This window comes from Garra rufa, chromosome 5, assembly GCF_049309525.1.
Source record: "Garra rufa chromosome 5, GarRuf1.0, whole genome shotgun sequence".
NCBI classification, from domain to species: domain Eukaryota; kingdom Metazoa; phylum Chordata; class Actinopteri; order Cypriniformes; family Cyprinidae; genus Garra; species Garra rufa.
Window position 1 is genome coordinate 34,469,151 of NC_133365.1, and position 23,897 is coordinate 34,493,047.

The window sequence follows — 23,897 nt, forward strand, 5'->3', positions numbered from 1 at the left end:
CGCAGAGAGCTTTGTGGCAAAAGGGAGACGGTGGGATGTTACAATCTCCTTACCACACACTATCCAAATTTCCCAGATTTTGTAGATGGACGAAGCAGAAGTGTTTGTGTCATTTATGATGACAACTGTAATTGAAAGCACTGTCTGTTTTACTGCCCATCAGTGCAAAGGTCAGTGACTTCAGCTGCTCAGTTATGGCAGTAATAATAATGTGAACGTTTCATTGTGTTTTTATGGCCGATTGAGTAGATTGTTTGGTGGACTTAACATGTTAACGGTGCAAAAGCTCAAGTGAAGATGAGAGAAGGAGATGCCATGAAGGTCTGAGAGGTGTGTGGAAAGATTCACGACAGGGTGTAAATCAATAATATGTTCTTTGTTTGAAGTTACGGGCTCCAAAGTCTTTGTTAAAGATGATAAATGAATCTGTCTTTATCTTTTTCCATTCTGGCTTCAGTTTCTCTCTAGTAACGTAGACTGACATGTTTACTCGGTCAATTCGCATCTGTTTATGAAATAGACCTCATTTGCGTCTGCAAATTATGTGTGTTGTTCTTTCATTGTCTTACATTGAATTGCTTGTTTACGATGAGAAAACAGTTGTCTTGCTGGCTTTGAAAACCTGAACTGACAGATGACGTCCATGGATTTGATTTTGAACCTTTGACCAGGACAGGCTAATTCAGATGTGAAAAGCTGAAATCTTAAACAGACACTTTACATGCAATGATTTTGTTCGATATGAAACAGGAGAGATAGGAAAGTTACACAGTGTACTAAGAGTGTTTCCAACGTCAATACTGTTACTTTTCCACAAAAGCTCAGATTTTGTGATAATCAAGATCAGATCAGAACAAAGTTACAACCCCTGGAGGACTGTGGGTTTACAAGGTGATGGCTGTCAATAACGAAAAGAATTAGGCACTGATCTGGAAGAGGGGAAAGTCTATCCAGTGCGCAATTACCCATTGTCGTCATGATTTGCGAGAGACGGGATGGAGGATTATGTAAAATGCAGGTGGTGGCAGCCTCAAGGCAAGACTGTTGCCTGGGCCTTACGTAAGGGCATGGTATGTTTTTAATCAGCGGCAGATGAAAGGAGAATCTGAAGTATTTCACTCACATTTCATTCACATACAGACAAAAAACACTTTAACTTAATTTATTGTAACCCCCTCATGGCTAAATTGAAATGACTGAAAAATTATTACAAACTTGCTCATAAATTCAGTAGCAGAAACCATACACATTCTGTATGGAATATACAAAAAAGAAAGATAGAAAAAAGAGATAGATCAAGAATGGAAAATTGTACACCGCAAAATAATGAATGAATGAATAGACAGACAGACAGATAGACAGATAGATAGATAGATAGATAGACAGATAGATTTCTCTTTCTTAAGCTTTAAAAAAAAGTGAATGCTAGCCGCACCATACATTTAAGCCAATCAAAAGCTTTTGTGGTGTTTTCCCCGTCAATCTTTTTGATCGTTCACAGAGTGGCAGGTAATCCACCCATAAATGGGAACCGGATGCTAAGAACGTGCTGGATAAACTACAGCGGTTTTCGGGAGGTTGTAGGATGACACATTTTATCCAGCGATTTAAACGATATAATTAACGGCAGGTAAACTTAACAAACTAATACCTTAAAAGGAATGATAAGACGGAGGAAAATAAGACACCAAAAACGAGAACAATAGGTGTGGATATCCTTGAATCTGCTGAGAGTTTCCACGTGCGTCAAAACAAATGCCATGCTGACTCTGCTTCTACCTGACAGGTAAAAAGGGCTTCCTCGTTTACCATGGTTGAGAATGGGGTAAATTCTAAAATGGCTAACGCCACATACAGCACCTTTAATAACCATGAAATTATTATCTTTAGTATCAGTAATATCATTTTCATGTATCTATATAACATCAGTGTAAACAAAGTCATTGATATGTTATGCCTGTCTGTAACTTTGCCTACAGTCAACTAGCCTTAGGCTGTACTATCAAGACCCTTTCATTTAGTAATTAACCATAAGAACTTTTAGAGTGTTTTCAATGTGTCATCAATTGGCTATATTGGTGGCACTGAACGTAAACAATGCCACTGAACCGAACAGAACTCTCATATTTTGCTGATTATTGATGCTGAAAATGATCAGTTATTGTCATGTTTTGGGCTGTAGTAATCGGTTGGGCCGGGAAAAACATTTGGAGTACTATAGACTGCCAAAAGCTATAACAAATCAAGGAGAAGAATGCAAAAAAACTGAGGAACCAAAGGCATTTGTATTAACTGAACCAGAATTTCCAGGGCAAGAATCTTGACAACATTTGTGTTTGTTCTCATCATTTCCGGTCAGGTAGGTGAAATATTAGGTTAATATCTTAATTAATCTTAACACATCTGGGTAACTGACCAAATTGTGATGTGCATGCAAACCCTCTGTTGATATAACATATAGATGTCTTGCTCTAGGTCTTTACAACATCCTGAAGTGTTGCTTTACACAATATTTTTATTTAGTATAAATTACACATTATTATGCACTGTTAAGTTAGAGCACGTATTAGACATTGATTTTTATTTTATTTTGGCCTTTTACCACTTTTTGTTGCACAGGAATTTGTAGAGAAGCCAGTAAATGACAGGGATAGAAAGAGAGAAGTGTTTCAGTTTCTGGTTGTAGGCCAACAACTTTTTCTTTAGTGTACAATTCTTGTTTTCATCTTTTGTCTTCAGATCAGTCTATGCAATCAAATAAATGAGGTCTTTTCATTAAAGTTGAGTGAGGTAATCCTAATTTTCCGTTCCAGTCAGAGCACACAACCTCCCACAGTTACCCTTCAGAACCGGTTGTCAGAATTGAACTTGCATGCCAGTCTAAGCAGTGAGGACTGGGGTGTGAGAAAAGAGCTTTGCACTTGTGTTGTCATGGACACTTGTCTTATCACACTAAAACTGCAGGCCATAATAACCGTAAAGTATGAGGAAATGACCTCTAAGAGGTGACCACACAAACTCTTTTCTGCAGCCCTGACAGCCTTGCAGGTGGCTTTAATGTCATGGGATGTCACAGAAAGGAGTATGCAAGCTATACGGATCATTTCCAGTAACATTTCCATTTGTATTTGCATAATGACAATGAAATGCCTACTGAGAGCTTTGATATATAAAGGTCTTTAGATGTTAAAAGATGCAGAGATTAAAGGGATGACTGGATTGCTGTGAAATGTGGGTACTGCTTACGCACTTGTTTCTGCCGCAAACTTGTAAGGCTTTGAGTGAAATGAAAGGCTGGTACCCCGTTCCAAAAACTATGTACCGCCAGAAGCCAACAGAAAGTGGGCTCCCAGTGTATTACGTAAGGCAATGCAAATGTCAGAACTTTGCAAACTACAAAAAGAGCTGCCTGGGGACGAGGTCAATTTAGTTTTTTAATCAGAATATAATAATAACTGATATTAGTTTGTGTAGAAGGACATTTTTGGTTGGGCTTAGCTGTCTATTCTTGCTGTCTAAACAGATCCCTGATGCTTGACTGTTGGAGTCACAGTTGGCTACCGTGGCTTTGGCAGCACTTCCCGGTTTGAGACATTTGGATGACAAGTTGTGACTGTAATTTCATAAGAGGCCACCCAGGATAGACTTATTGGTGAGGGGAAATATCTTCTAGCCTTCCAGTTCTTTGTTGTCCCTCACCACCAGGTTTTCCAGTTGATGGAAAACCTGTGTCTCTTTTTCCTTCGTGTAAACAAAGGACTTTACCTCAGATGCCATTTTCATGCATTATTGGTCCCTAGCAGTAGTAAATTAGAATGTTGCGATTTATCGTTCTTCGTTTTCTTGCTGTTGCTCCATGCAAAGTCACACAAACAAAACAGTTGTACTTTTTAAGCCAATAGCATGATTGTGAGTTTGACATTGTTTCAATACAAGTTAAAAAAGCAAGTTAATATTGGGTCACTTACATTTTACATTCAATTCTCTGTTAAAAATCTGCTGCTGCCAAATGTTTCCACATCTGCAAGCAACACCATTCCTAAATGTGTGCTTTTGAACGAATTGGTTGAATAAGTGATTTAATGACGATTGTTTCACCCCTGAATGAAATCACAGTTTATAAACAAATTGGTTTCATCATTCAACAACAGAGTTTACTTATATACAGCAAAAGTCAAAATTTTGCATACACCTTGCAGAATCTGCAAAATGTTAATTATTTTACCAAAGTAAGAGGCATCATACAAAATGCATGTTATTTTTTTATTTAGTACTGACCTAGATAAGATATTTCACCTAAAAGATGTTTACATATAGTCCTCAAGAGTAAATAATAATTGAATTTCTAAAAATTACCCTGTTCAAAGGTTTACATACACTTAATTCTTAATACTGTGTTGTTACCTGAATGGTTCACAGCTTTTTTTGGTTTAGTGATAGTTGTTCATGAGTTCCTTGAGTTTGTTCATGAGTTTGTCCTGAACAGGCAAACTGTCTGCTCTTATTCAGATGAATCCTTCAGGTCCCACAGATTATTTTGTTTTTGAACCCTTTGCAACAATGACTGTATGATTATGAGATCCATCTTTTCACACTGAGGACAACTGAGGAACTCATGTGCAACTTTTACAGAAGGTTTAAATGCTCACTGATGCTTCAGAAGGAAAAACGATGCATTAAGAGCTGGGGGCTAAAACCTTTTTGAATTCAGGGTGAATTTTACTTATTTTCTCCTTTTGGAAACATTTAAGTATCTTATGTTGCTTCTGAAGGGCAGTACTAAATGAGAAAAAAAAAGATATTTAGGCAAAATAAGAAACATGTACACATCCTCATTCCATTCAAAAGTTTACACCTCTGGCTCTTAATGCATTGTTTTTCCTTCTGAAGCATCAGTAAGTGTTTGAACCTTCATTAATAGTTATATGAGTCCCTCAGTTGTCCTCAGTGTGAAAAGATGGATCTCAAAATCATACAGTCAACAACACCATATTAAGAATCAAGTGTATGTGCATTTTTGAAAAGGGTCATTATTATAAATTCAGGTAGCATTTTCTCTTGTGGACTATATGTGAAATATCTTATTCAGGTCAGTACTAAATAAAAAATAACATGCATTTTGTATGATCCCTCTTATTTTGGTAAAATAACATTTTGCAGATTCTGCAAGGTGTATGTAAACTTTTGACTTCAACTGTATGTAATATAGATTACAAAGTGAATTCTGATTTATAATCTGGATCCTCCACATTGATCCCTGTGTTACAAAGATAAATCGAAGAATAGACAGAAAGGGCAAGAGTGATTGAGGGACCCAAGGCCGTTGTTATGATTCAGTTCCTCCAGTCTCACGTCCAGCATCAGTTGCACCATTGATCCCACACACATCAATCCCTCTGACCTGCCAATAAACACACGCTTCTTCTCCATTAAAAAACAATTGCTTTTGTATTTGTTCCATTGAGCTGTGTTCTCATGGGGTCTGTACTCTGGCCCTGTGACTGAGGCTGTGGAGAGTTAGTGGTGGTTTGAGGAAAAGAAGCAGTGGGTCAGGAACAGGTCGGGCTGGATTTATGAGCTGATGCTTAGTGCCTTTCTATGACCCAGACTCCAGATCATCACGGAGAGAGTCATGGGAACACTCCACACAGACTGATACTCTTGTTTGGTCTCAGATTCAGACCAGTCTAGTACAGCTGAGAACTGATTTTCACCAAATGATCTGGGAGGAATTTCCTCAAATAAATTACTTGTGAAACAAATGAGATATGAAACTGATTTAGGAGTTGCTGGTTTCAACACTGGCGTTTCATAACGTGAATCCTATTTGAGAATAATTGCTGTTCGCTGAGCACATGATTTAATTTCAGAATGAATGACTCCAAAATGCTGCTAAAATAGTGATGATAATGTCATCATAATTATACAGGTTTTGCCCTCTAATGCCTTTAATATGCAGCAGTACTATAAGCAAGAAATCTAACCCCTGCAATGTTGCTTTTCATACGCCAGATGGCGCTATTGGGTTATATTTCTCCACCGATGGGTGAGTTTGCTGGACTCTGGTTTGTAAGGATGATGGCAGTATGAGACTACAAGTGAAAAGCTAGCCTGCTGTATATTAGAATATGTTACAAGAATGCTATGACATATTAGATGATTGTAACATTTTTTTTTTAATTAATTGTGGCTGCACTGGACTTCAGAACACCCGGCAGACACTTCAAACAAGCTTTTAAAGAAAATTTGATCAATTTTCTTCAATAAAGTTTAAGTGAATTTTCAGAACAGTTTGTTAGTCTAACAAAATAATTTCCATATGCTGCAAATCTTCATTCCAGAATGTTTTAATAAACCTTATAGTTACAGCTACATACATTTCAGCAATGCAGATCACTATGATTTTGTAAAAAAGCTCTAAAAAAAAATAAGTTAGGTTGATATTTGTTACATTTATTTACTTTAATTCAAATTTTACCCCCTGAAATACACTACCACTCAAGTTTTTGGACAGTAAGATTTTTAATGTTTTTTTTATAGAGTTCTCTTCTGCTCACCAAGCCTGCATTTATTTGATTAAAAAATACAGCAAAAGCAGTTATAGTGTGAAATATTTTTACTATTCAATATAGCTGCTTTATATTTCAATATATTTTAAAATGCAATTTATTCCTGTGATCAAAGCTTAATTTTCTGCATCATTACTCCAGGCTTTATTGTCACATGATCCTTTAGAAATCATTCTAATATGCTGGTTTGCTGTTCAAGAAACATTTATTATTATTATTATCAATATTTAAAACAGTTAAGTAAATTTTTTCAGGATTCTTGATCCAAAGATCAGCATTTACCTGAAATAAAAAGCTTTTGTAACATCAATATAGTCAATATAATTGTTTTGTTTTTTTGTTTTAGCAAGGGTGCATTAAATTGATCAAAGGTGATGATAAAGACATTTATTTCTATTTCAGATAAATGATTTCTATTCATCAAAGAAAACTGAAAAAATTCTACTCAGCTGTTTTTAATATAATAATAATAATAAAAAAAATTTTGTGTGTTTTTTTTTTGAGAAGCAAATTAGAATATTAGAATGATTTCTGAAGGATCATGTGACTGGGGTAATGATGCTTAAAATTCAGCTTTGAAATCACAGGAATAAATTAAATTTTAAAATATATTCAAATACAAACCATTTTTTTTAAATAGTAAAAATATTTCAGAATTTTCACTGTTTTTTCGCTGTACTTTGGATGAAATAAATGCAGGTTTGGTGAGCAGAAGAGGCTTATTTAAAAACATTAAAAATCTTAAAAAAACATTTGACTGGTAGTGTATATGTAAATTCTAATGCATACTAATGCATCTAATGTTATCCTAAAAGCAAATGAGGGAAATAGATTGATTTCCTCTGACATGGCAATATCTTATTGTTTTAAAAGACAATGACTTTTAGAATGCTATGGTTAGTAGTGGGTTTTGGTTAATAAAATGAGACTAAATAATAATTAAGCAATATCACACCAAGGTGTTCCCTAGTTTTGTTATATATCAATTCATATTAACTTATATTTCAGGAGTAATATGGCCAGCTATTATATGTTTTGCCATAGCAAAATCAGCTGTATATCCACACTAACCAGAACTAACTGTTGTATATAATCTTGCATTACATTCAGTTCCGTTCAATTATTATGGACTTTTTTCTGCACAAAATAGTAACTGTGTCAAAGTTTTTTTTTTTTCTTAAAGAACGTTTTTGATCACTTACAAATTGTATTTGTAACTTCAGATCTTGCAAAATACAGTAAATGAGAATGTGACCAGTGTCCTCACCGTTACTGGATCTGGATCTGATCTGGCTCCACTCCCTCAGCTCAGATAAAAACCAAACTGTTTCTCTCACAGCCGTTGCCAAGAGTGCAGTCCAACATCAGACAAGCCTGATTAGCAACGGACAGTTTTAACAAAGAGTCCAAGAGACGAGAAAATGTAGTGTTTTGTGATTCCTGTCAATCAGGGCAAACGTAACATAAACAGCCCAAATAGCTTGATCTCAGAGATTATCTAATACTAGACACTTCTTTCCTTGATCAAGTGAATGTTTGTAGATTTTGCGGCCTCTATGGCTGATTGATATGCAAAATGCTGGCATACAGTGTGGGGAACTGCTGGGGAGTGAGTGTGATGTGTAGCATTGAAATCAAATTAGCATTTTGACTAATGTTCAGTCGGTGTTAATATCACACTTTTGGCATAAAAGAAAGTCTTATGCATCTGAGTGGCATGTGTCTATGTGTGTGTTCTCTGGTTCTGTTGAAAAACAGCTTTTGTCCCACCATGCTCAGCATTAGAGAAATTTTGTTATTATTATGATATTTTTTTGGAATAGCAACTTGAATTTGATTTTATAAACTTCAAATGCCCATGTTCATTACCTGGCATTGTACTGTTTTCCCACTCGAGTCTGGTTTTTCTCATGCCATAGCTGTCTAGCTGTCGTGAGTATGGTGGAACTTTCTTTTTCAATTGTCTTTAACTGAATCTGTTTTTCTTTGTTTTAATGTCATTGCCAAGTTTCAGGTTTCTATTTTAATGGATCTGCTCTTTCTCCCTCTCTCCCTCTTGCACTTTCTCACTCCCTCTCTCTACATATGCTCTAAACCAATGCCACATGATGCTGAGCATGCAATCTCGCCTGATTTTTAATTTGAGTTTTGAGGATTAAAAATGTTCTTCATCTTGGCCTTGCATCGAAAGGAACATTCTCCTTCCAAAAAAGACATGTCTTTCGATGTGTGTTTGCACGTTGGATAAGTAAGGACTATGTTGGACCTCTACAGATGGAGGGCAGAGGTCAAGGAACTGCAGTGTAAATTCTTGACGAGTGAGAGTGTCCTCGCTGTGCTTTAAACTCTCACAAATGTTTTTCCCTCCTAGTTCTTCCTCTTTATCCGTCTGTTTACTTTATGCTCTCCTCTTTTGTGTTTTTATCAAGTTCTCTCTCTTTTCCAGATGACGCACTCGCTTAAGTAGGAATTGTTTGGATGTAGTGTGAAACTTCATTACTGTAAGAGCCCTTTCCGGAAAGAGATGCAGGTGTTGTCGTCATACCCATTTAAAAGTGTTACAGCTGACAGATCAAACACATTCCCATCACAGCTGAGGATGTTATGAGACCCGTCACAGGCTGTAATCGCAAAGAGTCACCATTAGGGGAAAAACACAGAGGGACACAGACTGAATGAAAGAGTGGAGGCAAGCATTCTTTATCTCAGAACTGCATATTTAAGCAGTTCTATATGTAATATCAACCCCATGTTTCTCCCAGGGCAGCTGATTTTTGCTGCTTTCAGCTCTTTTTTCTCTTTTAACTTATCTTAGATCAAATTTATCTGTTTCATCGCTGTCTTGTTTTGGCTGCCAAGACACTGTGAGAAGGCCAGCATGGGTGAAGGCAACGTAGAGGTTATGTCTCCTTTTTTTCATCCAGAGAGGATGTTCTTTGTGATGAATCAGTTTAGTGTAAGGGCTGAGGACTTCTACCTTAAACTTATAAACTCATGACCCTTATAAGAAGCAGGTGGAGATGGTCAATAAATGCATTTACTGGCCAGATGTCTTAGTAAATACCTGCATATGTTCATGCATCATGCATCCTCAAGTAAACCTGTGTGACTTTCTTCTGTTGAACACAATAGTTTGAAAAACAGTGAGGTCCAAAAACAATAGACATTGGGCATTCATTGTATTGACCAAATCAATAACACATCTTCCAAAAAACACATCTTCTTTCAATCCTTTGTATTCCACAGGGCTCAAACTTGAGGGTGGGTGAGTAAAGTATGAAATTATTTTCATTTTTGGATTTAATAAGTATTTATCTTTTTTCTAAATAGGGTTGCGAAGGGGGTAAATTTCTGGAAATTGTTTAAAAGTTTCCAAAAAATCCTGGTAGGTTTCCAAAAATTCTGAAATGTTTCCAGACATTTACAGAAAATGTTTGCCTCTTTGCAACCCTATTTCTAAATGCTTATTGCATATGATATATGCATATTGAGAACTGTGTATCCAAAGTTATATCTAAAAATTAACTCAACTTAGCACCAGCAAACTTGTTAACTAGACAGTTAGCATCAGCTAACGATATTTATTTATTTTCAGTCTGGTTATAAATAAACATTCATATCTGTCTACTCTAGTTGATCCAAACAATATAAATATTGATACTGTTAATAAACAATATAAAAACAGATGTTACATAGGACTAAATGCATAGCATTTTAATAAAACTGCTAATGTTACAGCAGCAGGAAATATTAGTTTAAACTTCTGAAATATGGTTTTCTGAGCGCACACATCTGAAGCACATGCACAAAAAGTGGCTGTCACGCAGCATGTGAGTACTAAACTAAGTTCTCTTTCATGTCTTATTGCGCTTACTGTCAAATACACACAAGTTTATGTTCAAAATAAACAGGAGTTACAAACTCCTGGTTATGTCTGTGAAGGTAAAAAGCTGGAAAAGAAATTGCATGTTTGTTAGATCTGTGTGGCAGCATCAATAAATCCACTGCTCTCTTGTTCCTTTTAAGGCTGGGACTCTAAATAGTGTTATATGCTCTTATGTGCAGCCAACAGCAGAACAGTTACCTGTAGCATGCTTTGCTCGAACTTTTGCCATGGCGTTAGAACTGATGATGATGTGAAATGATGGCACCATTGGGTGGAAACGTGCAGATTAAGGGGCAATAATATTATAACAAGATTCCCTTCCTGTGTCATGGGGGAGTGAAATCTGACACACTCTGGTTTTCACATGCTTGCAGAAAAATGGAAAAAGTCATATTTTCACCTTTAAAAAATGTATGGTTTCAACTAAAACTGTTTTTAACATTGATAATTATTCAAAATGTTGCTTCAGCACATGCTTCAGCAGTGATTTGCCATCACAGAAATACATTATGTTTTTCAACAGTAGTGTATAACGAATTTCATTTTCTACATATCACTGTAATTAGGCCAAATGTACAATATAACGATACAGGCATCTTGGCCTTCCACATTCCCTCCTTATTTGGGTAAAGTCTGGACATGCATAGAGCAGAGTGTTGGATAAATGGCTCAGTTTGCCAAGTGTCTAGAGAGGTCGAGTATATGGACACGGTCTGCTCTCTATTGCCTCCTCTGTGGCTCCTAATCACACCGTTAATCTGGAGCCTATCCAGATATATTACATATCAGCTCAAACAGCCAGTCTATGAGATTACACAGAACACATCCATCACAACTTCTTTTCAGTCCAAATCACTGATTATGGAAGAAAAAGGAGAAGGAGAGTGCTCAGCTAGTCTAGATATTCAGGGCAAAATATGCTTTGCTCAGTACAAAAGTATTCAGAATTAGAGCCACACACACACACACACACGCACACACACACACACACACACACACACACACACACACACACACACACACACACAATGTGACTAACATGAACCAACTGCACGTGAATGCTGATTCTAATGGGGCCCATTTTAGTGAGTCTAACAGTACAGTAATCTTGCAGTACATCAATAATGCCATTTTGGGTGATGGTGCTGGTGCAATATGATGGTAATTTGTAGCTTGTGCGACCAAGGCCGGGTTTATAATTTAACAGTTTTCATGTTAGCAGAGAATATCTCTGTCCTGGAGTATTAGTGGCATTGCTGTATCTAATTAGTCCAGCTTTGTTGTGTGTTAGCTAGTCATAAATTTAAGACGTTTGATGTTGGCAGGCTGTTTGTGAGGGGTGTATAGGCTAAGACATTGAGTCCTGTACATCCACTGTGTTTATGGAAATCCCCTTCACTCCGCTGTTAGATCATCAGTCTCTTTGCTGCCCAGCTGCAACCCCAGACTCTCTCTCTCCATATGTGTGTGTGTGTGTGCACATAAAACATCTGCAATATGAGTGACACTTGTGCCTTCTCTTGGGATGTAATGGACAGCCAAAATATGCATTGAAGCAGCAATTGTGAAGGGTATTTTGTTTTAAGAGTTTGTGTGTATATGCAGCTGTGCACTTACTGTTTCATTGTATATGTGGGTATGTATACACGTACACGTGGGGTTTGTGTGTAACTCTCGCAGCTGTGACCTGACTACATGCCTCTAGCACTCTTGGGTCAGAACGACCCACCACAATACTTGTCAGCTAAGCATCACTGAGTTTGTGTGGGCTTACGTTTCAGTTTGTGGATCCTAACGCACCTTAGTGAGTATTAGGTCAATGTGCATCTGCGTGTGTTTGTTTCTGCAAGCGTATATTTACGCTTTTTCAATCTTTGGGTGGTGCTTTGCTCTTGAGTGCTCTCAACAAGGCTTAGCATATTTCCAAATAATGGAAGTTTCTATTAGGATATGTATTTAGGATACATAAAGTGCATGCACTTTGAGTCATAGTGTTCAGTTTGGCTGAATGGTGAAGTCCGGATGTGAAGTTCATTTTGCTGGTCCAGATGGCTTATATTTATAGCTTTGTCCAGGTTGTGTTGCCCTGGCCTGGTTTACAGGATGCAGCTGCGGTATATTCTTATATAGGCGATGGTAACACATTGATCATCAACAACATGTGTTGATAGTATTCCATAGTATGGAAATGCTATTTATTGATAGTACTTTCAGACTTGAAATTGCAACAGAAGAGAACAAAAAGTGAAGAAAAAACAGCAGCTTGTAAAAGAACAAAAGTATGTAAAGCATTTCAGACAGAGGAATTCACTTTGAAAATATTTGTAGAATGTGCAGTTTTTGGATTGGTCCCGAGACATAACATTGGTATTTTGGTCAAGCCTTTGGTTTCTGTTCTCTGATGTGGTCTCTAAGACAACTACCAGTTGCCAGTCTAAAAATGAGCTTTCCTTTTCACAAAGTATAATTGCAGATTTAAACATTTTTCATTAGTCCTGAAGAAAACCATTCAACATGGCTATATTCACTTATTTTTAATAAGAAGAGATGCAAAACACTTGTGTTCTGCAGCTTTAAGTTTGACAAGTGTTTACTTTCAGCAAACGCAACCTTTGTTTCTCGTGACCTCTCTTCCCCAGCATAACCTACCCATGATGGAGGGATATGGGTGAAAGAGGAGGAGGAGAGCCAGCCTTGGACAGCCTGTGATATCATGGGAAAGGAAAGAGGCTATACAAAACACAATGCAGCCATCCAGTTAATGGATTGTTTAGATTGGATTTTCACTGCTAAGAGCGGTAGGGATGGAGTAATTGAGACAGGGCAAACAGTAACAAGGGACAGTTGATGAACTGTTTGTCCAAGTCTGGTCAGAAAAAAAAGGGGAGATACGTCTGAGAGCAGAGGTTCAGTTTGTAACTTTACTAGTTTTTGCATTCACACACACATTTAAACACAACACTTGAATAGATCCCCAGTATCACAACTTTCTTTTCAGCTTTTATTTACTTACATATTGCTGGGACAATAAACTGATGCACTGTGATTTGAGAAATAATTCTGCATCGATTCTGAGGTTTTCAGAATGCATTGCGATTCTCTCTGAATTGATTCTAAGCTTAGTTTTTAACAGCAGATTGCACTGTGTGCTTTAGAAACAGCTGTACTCTGCTTGCTTCCAATTCACACCACTTGAACCTTAAAAAAATCATTCATAAAGTTTGAGAAGGTTGAAGTGAATTACAAGGGTGTTCATAGTGGACTGTGTTTACATTAATTTTGTGTCATAAAAGCATAAAAACCAAGGTCTGACTGATCTCATGACGAAAATGTACCTGTGGGAACTTTTCCCAAGATGCGAAAAACGTACCAATAATTACATATCACTGCAGTTTCCAACTGAAATTAACACTAGAGGCTGTAAAACGGAGAGCACTTGTATGATTACAACTCCATATGTTTCACTTTCCGGACATAACAAGCTTGCATGGTAGCTCAGCCGGCATGGAATTGGACTTAGAACGCGGAATTCTTGGTTCCAAATCCTGTGGAAAAACATGACTGCAATTGCGTTTTTACATCACATTCACTTTTGCTCATACTATTGGGTAGGTTTAGGTGTAGTGCAGATGATATGTTATTTTAAACCGCCAAGGAGCATTACAGATATAGCGCCACTCAACGGACATTTCAAGTCAGAACTGCTGTGACACGTACAAAACCAACATCACATAAAACGTAGCATATACTTTCATCAGTTCTGGGAAAAAAAAACAAACAAACACTCTTTTAGCGCCACTCAGTGGACATTTAACATCGAATGTGTCACAAAACATACATGGCGGTACATATTTTGCATCTTGCGAAAAAATTGCCACATGTACGTATTTGTCATGAGATCAGGTTTAAACTCTGAAAAAAAAATTAAACTGAATCATGAAACGCGATGCATTGATTTTTTGTCCTAGCCCTACTTACTTTTCTAATGATTTCGAAGTTCGTTCCTCGTCAAATGTAGTACCTCCGACCAGGGGCGTCGCTGGGAATTCTGGGCCCTGTGAAATCACATTCCACTATTACCAATTTCGTACTGACCTTAAATGTAATTGTTAATATCTGGAGTGCATGCTGTATTAAAACAGTATATGGCCTACGGTGCAGTCTGTAAGTATTTAATTTTGAAAACAGCCATACACCCTAACATAACAGTTATGAGGATGTGGCATTCCTGCTTCCTCGTGATCTACATTTAGAGTCAGGGAAATGTTTCATTTGTTTATAGAACTATCAGTGAAGCCTATTCTCTTGTTCCGCTGCACATCTTGTTTATGGAATGTTGTTGCCTCTAGCAAATGCTACAGTGGCCCAGCGTGAACTATGAATGCATGTGTGTAAATGTGTGTGCACGAGCATGTGAAGCTTGTGCCTGTAGGCCAATGTTAAAGTGTTTGTATGTGTGCGAATGCCTTTGTGTGCGTGTGTGGGCCAGTGTGGAAACATGCGCGTGTGTATGTGTGGTGTTTGAGGAGGGGTCACGGCATAAGTTTAAACACAAAAGCAATGGGGCGTTTTTTCATCCATCATATTCTCATCCTGCCATGGATGAATCAAAGTCGGGAGAGTTACACAGAAAAAGTTGCTGAGGCAGCTTGCGGTCTGACCGATGAATAAGCGGCTCAGGTGTAGCGGAAATTGTTAAGATTAAGTTACGAGCCTTGCGGCACTTTTGCATGCTGCCCGTCAGAAGATCCTAACAAGCTGGAAGTATGTCAAGGAAGTACTTGTGTAAATCATTATGAATAGATTTAGTGTATCCATCAACTGCACAACGAGAGAAAAAAAAAGACATTTAAACAGGTGTCTGCTTGACTATAATATGTTGTGCTTTGGCTTTATGTCCTGGCACAAGCTTTACAAGTACAGTTTGTGCCCTTTTTAGCAACTGCCAGCTCAATGATGTCACTGACTTTAAGTCTTTGTATGGTATTAATTTAGGTTACTATCAAACTGTCCGCTTGTGCGTTTCCTCCCAAATGTTTTATCGTCCATTGTTTGCAGCAGCTTAACAGGAACCAAGGTGTTCAGTATCAGTTCTTTGTGCAGATTTATGATATTTTTGTTATTTCTTAATCAAATCAAGATTTAAATTTGATTAGGGAATGCTGGTCTGTGCCAGCAAACAAAAAACAAGCTTTACTTTCGTGCCAGGTGTTCTACAAGAACGTTTATGTTGGCTTTGAAATTGAAGGTCTGCCTAATTACAGTGCAGATCAAAAGAAAAAAAAATGTTTTAGTGGCAAATGAAAAACCCAAGGGATTAATTGATGTGGGATTGTTTTGCGGTTCAGGTGTAAGTGTAGTGCAGAGTTTGGTGAGTTCTTCACTCGCTCTCGACCAGAAAGTTTCTGAGTTACATTAGTGAGAAAGGGCGTTTATTTTGGCAGACATTGAGTAGCTGATGGCATAAGCCTAGCTCAGTAAAACCTCTGTTCAAATGAGGTCACTCAGGGTGGAAAAAGGCAACACATACTTGTCTAGTTCCAGAGACATGTAGTAATGCAGTGTAGGGTAGTGTAAGGCAGCTTAGACCTTATCTAGAGTAACAAATCACTGCTTATTAAACACAGGTGTATCAAGTGAGGTGAAACATCAGTAAAGCATAGAAAAAAAAGGGGGAGAGAGAGCAATTTAGCAACTTACTGGTTCTTCAAATAAATGCAAGTTTTTGTGTTTTGTTTAATGTACAGTAAAAGTCATGTTCAGGTCCAAACTAATAAAAAGCGAAGAAGACTTGCAGCAAATCACTGATCACAATGAAAGTTTGTTGAAAAGACAAAAATGATCTTCATATTATAAGTAATATTAGATTATATACTATATTGTCTAAATAAATAAAAAATAAAATGCTAAAAACTAAATGCTACAAGAGAATTTAGGCATCACAACGATATAATATGCAATATGACATTTGGATATTCATTTTCAGATTTGCTAAAAATTACATTTTATAGGAGAAAATTGTCTACAAATGTATGATATGATGTATGAGTGAGTGATGTCATTTATGTTTCTGTCTGTGTGCCTAGTTTGAATGTTTTCCAGGTGAAAGTCTGACGTGTCATAGTCTTTGATTTATTGTCGCTGTAAAACGTGTTCCAGCTGAAATTTCTCAAATCATCTGGAGAAGATGTATGGAAAGAGAAGGATCACGATCATCTGTCCTTTGGAGCTGACAGAGAGGGGAGGGTGCATGAGAGAATGAGGGAGAAAGAAGAAAAGTAGGCCATTTACTGGTCAGCAAAAAAACCTTTGGAGTGAGAAAGAGAGAGGAATGATGGTCTTTAACACTCAGAACAGCTGAGTACTCCACGCCTCATTCCACCAAGCCAAGTGTCAAGATGTCAAGTAAAAAATGAGCGTAAAATAAAATAAGCTTCAGAAAGACCATTAGCAGACAGCTGGTGGAGACGGAAGAGTTAATGAATCTGGAAAGGGTCGAGGGCTATGGGATAAGTGCAGGAGAGAGAGAGACGATCTAATGAACTGCACCTGTCTGTAGGTGCTTATTGTAAGTTCTTTTTCTTTTTTTAAACAGTTGTCATCATCTAACACTTACTTAAAGGGGACATTGGATGCCCATTTTCCACAAGTTGGTATGATTCTTTAGGGCCTTTATGAAATGTCTGCAACATACTTTGGTTAAAATTCCTCAGTGGTCATGTAAAACAACACCCTTTTTACATTGTCAAAAACAGATCTGTTCATGGTGGCCCATTTTCGGTGCATGTCTCTTTAAATCACTGGTCTCAAACTCAGTTCCTGGAGGGCCACAGCTCTGCACATTTTCGCTCCAACCCTAATCAAACACACCTGATCCAGCTAATCAAGGTCTTCAGGATTACTAAAAACTCCAAGCAGGTGTGAGCTGGAGCTGGTTGGAGCTAAACTCTGCAGAGCTGCGGCCCTCCAGGAATTGAGTTTGAGACCTCTGCTTTAAATGATAATGAGCGACTGCTCACCCCACCCCTTTCTTCCGTGTTTTGTGTATTTGTTGGCGCGTAACCATCAAAAACAAAACTAATCCACTGTGTCCTCAGTTGCGATGTCTAAATTAGCTTTATGGCATTTAAAATGATATCTTTTAGTTGTTAATGTTTTATCTTTAATATCAGCCATTTATCGGTTATGCAAGTAATTATCAGCTTATCAGTATTGACCTGAATTTTAATATTAGTAAGCTCGATTTAAAACATTAATAATGGTAATGTAGATCTCCATTGGTCAGAGCTGTTTGTGTACTGTATGGCTTGGGGCCTAGTTTGGAGTAACACAATAACACTACAGGAAATTGTCTAATGGAGAAGAGATTGAGAGAGCGAGGAAACCATTGCCTATAGGGATCCCATCCAATTCCACTTTGTAAATGACTGGCTTTGCCCTTAGCATATTTGAAATGTCAGGAAATATAATGGTCAAAGCACTAATTGCCCCATTTTTTAGGCAATCAGTTGGAAAGTTGGATGTTGAAGGTGGCACCTGTTCACAGAGGAGTTAACCTCTTTTAATGGTTCAGCGATTCAGCTTTTCTCTCCCAATAGGACCCTTAAGCCCTTATGGATATGCTGCTGACTAGGTGTAGTGTGAGGAACAATTATTCTCACAAACTAGTCATAATAGCAATTATTGTTTGAAACATATTTGTTTTTTTGCTCTTTGGCAGAAACTCTGCACCACCAACGTGTTGCTCCCACAGGGGACGTCCATTAACACAGTGTGCTCACTATGTAAAGGGCCTTTTATTTTCATAGCTGCATGTGTTGGTAGGTCTGGGCCAAGTTAACTATATAGGTTACAGTATGTTCCACTTGGCGCTCCAGCATGACTTGTGGGAATCAGTTTCCAGCCTCCATTTCATGCCAGGATAGAATGACACTACTTGGAGTGAGGAGGAGAGACTGTATTTGTTTACTTGTAAAGACAAAGACGCATCTGATGATGCAAGAAATTGAAGGGCCATTTGCAGTTGATCAGCATTTGAAGGTTAAGAGACAGATGGTGTATGGATGAATAAATGTATTACAATTCTGTTTTGCCTTGCAATGACAAGAGATGAAATCATTATTATTCCACTCTAGAGTTCCTGGGGTTAGAATAATGAATGAACTGATCTTGTGTCTGGTTTCAGGAGAGCGAGTGACTGAAATTGTGAGAGGAGAAAGAGGGAAGAAACTAGGGGGCATTATGTAATTCCTAAGAGGAGCTATGGGATTTCTGAACGTGAAACAGGTGTGTGAGAGACACCTTTGGAGAGGGAGACTGAAATGTTCTCATACAGCTTCATAGTTTGGCAGATCTTGAAAGTCTTTCATCTTCATAAATGGAGGAATTATACGCTGTCTGCACTTGAACTGAGGTAGCTGTGTTTTTCGCAGTGAGACTATCACTCTAGGTCTTGACTGACAATATGAATTTATTGCTGTAAAGAACTAGGTCAAAAAGAAGAAAGATTATGTCCATGTATAGTCAGATTTATGTTCGACAATATATCAAATGGCTTAGTGCTTTTTGAGTACTGTCTCGTCACACATCTCAGAGCAATTCAGAATGAAACTTAGTTCACATTTTGTCATTATTTACTCCTTCTCATGTCATACTTAACCAGTTTGAGCTTCTTTCTTCTATAAAAAACAAAAGATATTTTAAGGATTGGAATTTATTGACTTTCATTGTACATTTCTGAAAATATTTTCTTTGTGTTCCACAGAAGCAAGAACGTCATGCAAGTTTGGAACGACATCAAGATGAATAAACGATAACACAATTTAAATTTTTGAGTGAACTATCCATTGAAAGGCCAGGTAGGTGATTCGGTTCAAAAACATTTTTTGTTATGCTGGTTGGAAGTCTCTTCACATCACGATAGCAATAACTTATAGAGGTCTAAATGTATTTATATGTATTTATTTAGTCTGTCGAAGGTGTAGGACCATATAGTGTTCGTCCAATCATACAGTGAGGAATAAAATTATTTGATCCCCTGCTGATTTTGTATGTTTGCCGACTGACAAAGAAATGTCGAGTCTATAATTTCAATGGTAGGTTTTTTTTAACAGTGAGACAAAAAAAAAAAAACAACAACAATCAATCAATCAGATTCCAAAGTCTCTACCATGGCCAAGACTAAAGAGCTGTCCAAGGACATCAGGGACAAGATTGTAGACCTACACAAGGCTGGAATAGGCTACAAGACCATCACTAAGCAGCTTGGTGAGAAGGTAACAACAGCTGGTGCAATTATTCACAAAATAACTGTCATCTCCTTGGTCTGGGGCTCCATGCTCCAAGATCTCACCTCATGGACTTTCAGTGATCATGAGAATGGTGAAAAATCAGCCTAGATCTACAAGGGAGGATCTTGTCAATGATCGCTGTAAAGGACTGAAGCGTCTGCAAGGTCCCCCTGCTCAAGAAAGCACATGTACAGGCCCATCTGAAGTTTGTCAATGAACATCTGAATGATTCAATGGAGAACTGGGTGGAAGTCTTGTGGTCAAATGAGACCAAAATCTCTCTTTGGCATCAACTCAACTCGCCATGTTTGGAGGAGGAAGAATGCTGCCTGTGACCCCAAGAACACCATCCTCACCGTCAAACATGGAGCCTCACCGTGAAACATTATTCTTTGGGGGTGTTTTTCTGTTAAGGGGACAGGACAACTGCACCATATCAAAGAGACGTACTGTCAGGGCCAAGGAACTGAAGCCAGCCAGGGCATTAAAAATGGATCGTGGATGGGTATTCCAGCATGACAATGACCTAAAACACACGGCCAAGGCAACAAAGGAGTGGCTCAAGAAGAAGCACATTTAGGTCCTGGAGTGGCCTAGCCAGTCTTCAGACCTTAATCCCTTAGAAAATCTGTGGAGGGAGCTGAAGGTTCGAGTTGCCAGACAACAGCTTCGAAACCTTAATGACTTGGAGAGTATCTGCAAAGAGGATAGGGACAAAATTCCTCCTGAGATGTGTGCAAACCTGGTGGCCAACTACAAGAAACACCTGACAACTTTTTTTTTTTCACCAAGTACTAAGTCATATTTCAAGGGGTCAAATACTGATTAAAATACAAATCAATTTATAACTTTTTTGAAATGCATTTTTCTGGGGTTTTCTTGTTATCCTGTCTCTTACTGTTCAAATAAACCTACTATTAAAATAATAGACTTATCATTTCTTTGTCAGTGGGCAAACATACAAAATCAGAAGGGGATCAACTATTTTTTTTCCTCACTATATCTCACTGTTCGCACAGATGTGATACGCCATCAGCGCGGTCCATTACGCTATTTCAGACTGAGTGAGAATGGACAGTGTTATTATTGTAATATCATGCGTTTTGTACTGTAATGTTTTCTCACCGATGAATGAGACATGAGATAATCTGACAGTGATGCAGCATTCAACTCTCCACCAACACCATCTCTCATCGTGTTGCTGGTTAGCCCCTAGGTGTGCCTGTGCACATTCATGTGTTTTGGAGGAGGCATGGCTCTGGAAAGTAATTTGCAGAGCTTGCTGGGTTGCTATTGCTAGCCTCTCTGAAAACGTCTGCCCTACCTTAAAGTCTAAGGTTTCAGTGTGTAGAGATAGTTTTGTGAGTTGTGGTCATTGTAGTATGTTAATTTTATGATTAATTGGTTGCAAGTATTCTTAGGCCGTTATGCCATGCTGAATAATATGCAGCCCCTGTCTGTATGTTTGGTCAAGGAGATTAATGACAAATTAATGCCATTAATAAAACAAATCAAGTTTTCATCATTTTTTCCAAGCTCTGCAAAGAGAGCTGTATGTCTAAGCCATCAAGGTTTGGCAGTAGTAGCAAGGGGAGTATGTGAGCGAGAGGGTGAATTATTAGATTCAGGTTTCATTGTGGGATAACGCATAAAGTAGACTTGAGTCCCCAATCCCAATATTCAAATTAGTACTTGATCAATATATTTTTTACGATTATAAATCGTAAATAAATATTCAGAAGTCAATTTTTGGTCATCTTCTAAAGTCATTAGCTGTGCCAAATTCTTTGTAAGATTTAAAGCTGTTTCTAATCCAGCTATTACAAGGCAGGTATTTTAGGGGTTTCTTGAGCTTAAGTGTTCTATGCATCCAGTGTTGGGGAAAATAGTTTAAAACTCGCCAAGGTACAGGCTATTGATACTTTAAGTTAAACTACAGTCAAGCTACACTCTTAGAAAAAAGGTTCTATGTACCCAATTATCCTTTTTTGAGAGTACACTGTAAAAATTTATGTCAGAATTTTACCGTAAAAAATATAGTAGCAACATTTCAGGTTTTACTGATGTAATGTAAATTTACAATTAAATACTGTAATTTCATTAACTGATAATATATAATGTTAATATACCAACCTATTGAAGTAAAAATCTAAAATCTGTTTCACATGAACACTGAAAGTCACATGATGAACCAAAGCCCATCACAAGCAGCTTTTAAATACTAACATGTGACCCTGGACCACAAAAAATGGTCCAAAAAGTTGCACAGATATATCTGTAGCAATAGCCAACAATACATTATATGGGTCAAAATGATCAATTTTTCTTTTATGCCAAAAATCATTAGGATATTAAGTGAAGATCATGTTTCATGAAGATATTTTGTGAATTTCCTACCGTAAATATATCAAAACTTAATTTTTGATTAGTAATATGCATTGCTAAGAACTTCATTTGGACAACTTTAAAGGTGATTTTCTCAATATTTATATTTTTTTGCACCCTTAGATTCCAGGTTTTCAAATAGTTGTATCTCGGCCAAATAGAGTCTTATCCTAACAAACCATACTTCGATGGAAAACCTATTGATTTAGCTTTGACTCCAGATGAAATGTAAAAAAAATTGACCCTTATGGCTGGTTTTGTGGTCCAGTGTCATATATATATGACACGCATGAAACTGAAATATTGCAATAAACATTAATTTAACTACATTAGATGTTACATACAACCCTAAAGTACACAACTGATAAGAAACATATTTCCAATGAAAAAACATCAAATGTGGAATGTAACACAGCGAATTCTGGGAATGTCAATGTATTCACTGTAAATTATACTATATTATATTATTATAGCAGTTTTTATCTAGCTCAAGAACAATGGGGATCTTGTTTTGGATGACAGTATTTTACTTGAATTGATCATTTTTAATAATTGAGTAGAAAACAAAGTGATGAATAATATTGAGAAAGAGACATTTTTGTGTAGCATGTTTGATTATTGCCCAAGATAAATCAGCTAAAGCCAAATAAATTATGGAAAGAGTTGCTTGTTACTGGAAAAACTATTGAAAAATGTGGCACTAGTTAGTAGCATCACTATTATTAATTACTCCCCCACACTGCATGCATCAAATACTGGAAACTGCAATTAGCTTCGCTGTATTAGCTTCATCTGTTACAGTGACAAGTTAGAAACCCATTTTCCTCTAAACATGGTAACATGTCTCCAGCTGCATTCTTCTGAGTAAATCCCCTACATGAATTTTGCCTTGAGCGTGATTAATGATGACGACCTTTTGGCCCGTATGTTGTTGTTCAATAGCAAGCTCTGCTGTCTTGCAAAGTTCAGTGGACCTAAAAAATACCCTCAGCCCTCAGTCCACTCAGAATTAAATATGTGAATCATTCATCACATGATGCATATGTGAACATATTTTCACATGCCCAGACGCAGGACTCCCACACAGAGCAGATTTCATTTCATTCATCAGGTGTTTCAAAGTGTGTTGTTTTTCTTCTCAGTTTGTTGTCCTGCCATGTAATGGAGCTGTTGTTTACATTATTCATGCATTTAAGATTTATCGCTCCACTCACGCACGATTACACACATTTAACGCCACAGGAAAACATCCTGTGAATCATCACCAGGATAACTAGCTGTCTGTGCGATGCTTTAAAAGCGTTGTAGTAAATAAATTACACACACACACATAAATATTACAAATTTGGACAAACTGGTAATTGGAATAAATATTATCAAGTGAAATTAAATTCTCACACACAAGCATACTCATGCACTCAATCACAGAGTCAGTGGCGAAATCAGACACCTGCTTAGCATAAGAAGCACGAGGTCACTCAAGAAAGCAAAAAGCTATTTCCCCACATGGAAACAACAACATCGTTAATTATAATGTCGTGAACTAACAAAAGAACAATGCACAGGCTTTTGTAAGAACTAGAGCACAACACTTTCACAGTTAAAACATGTCTTTAACAGAGTCACTGCTGGAAACGTCCCCTGACTCATTTCTCATCATTACTTTAAAAACCAAAATTTTATTCTCTTATCAATATGTTAAATCAGAGCTAGGTAGCAATATCTGGCATTTTTTTGTTTAATAATTTTTCATGGGAGAAAACATGA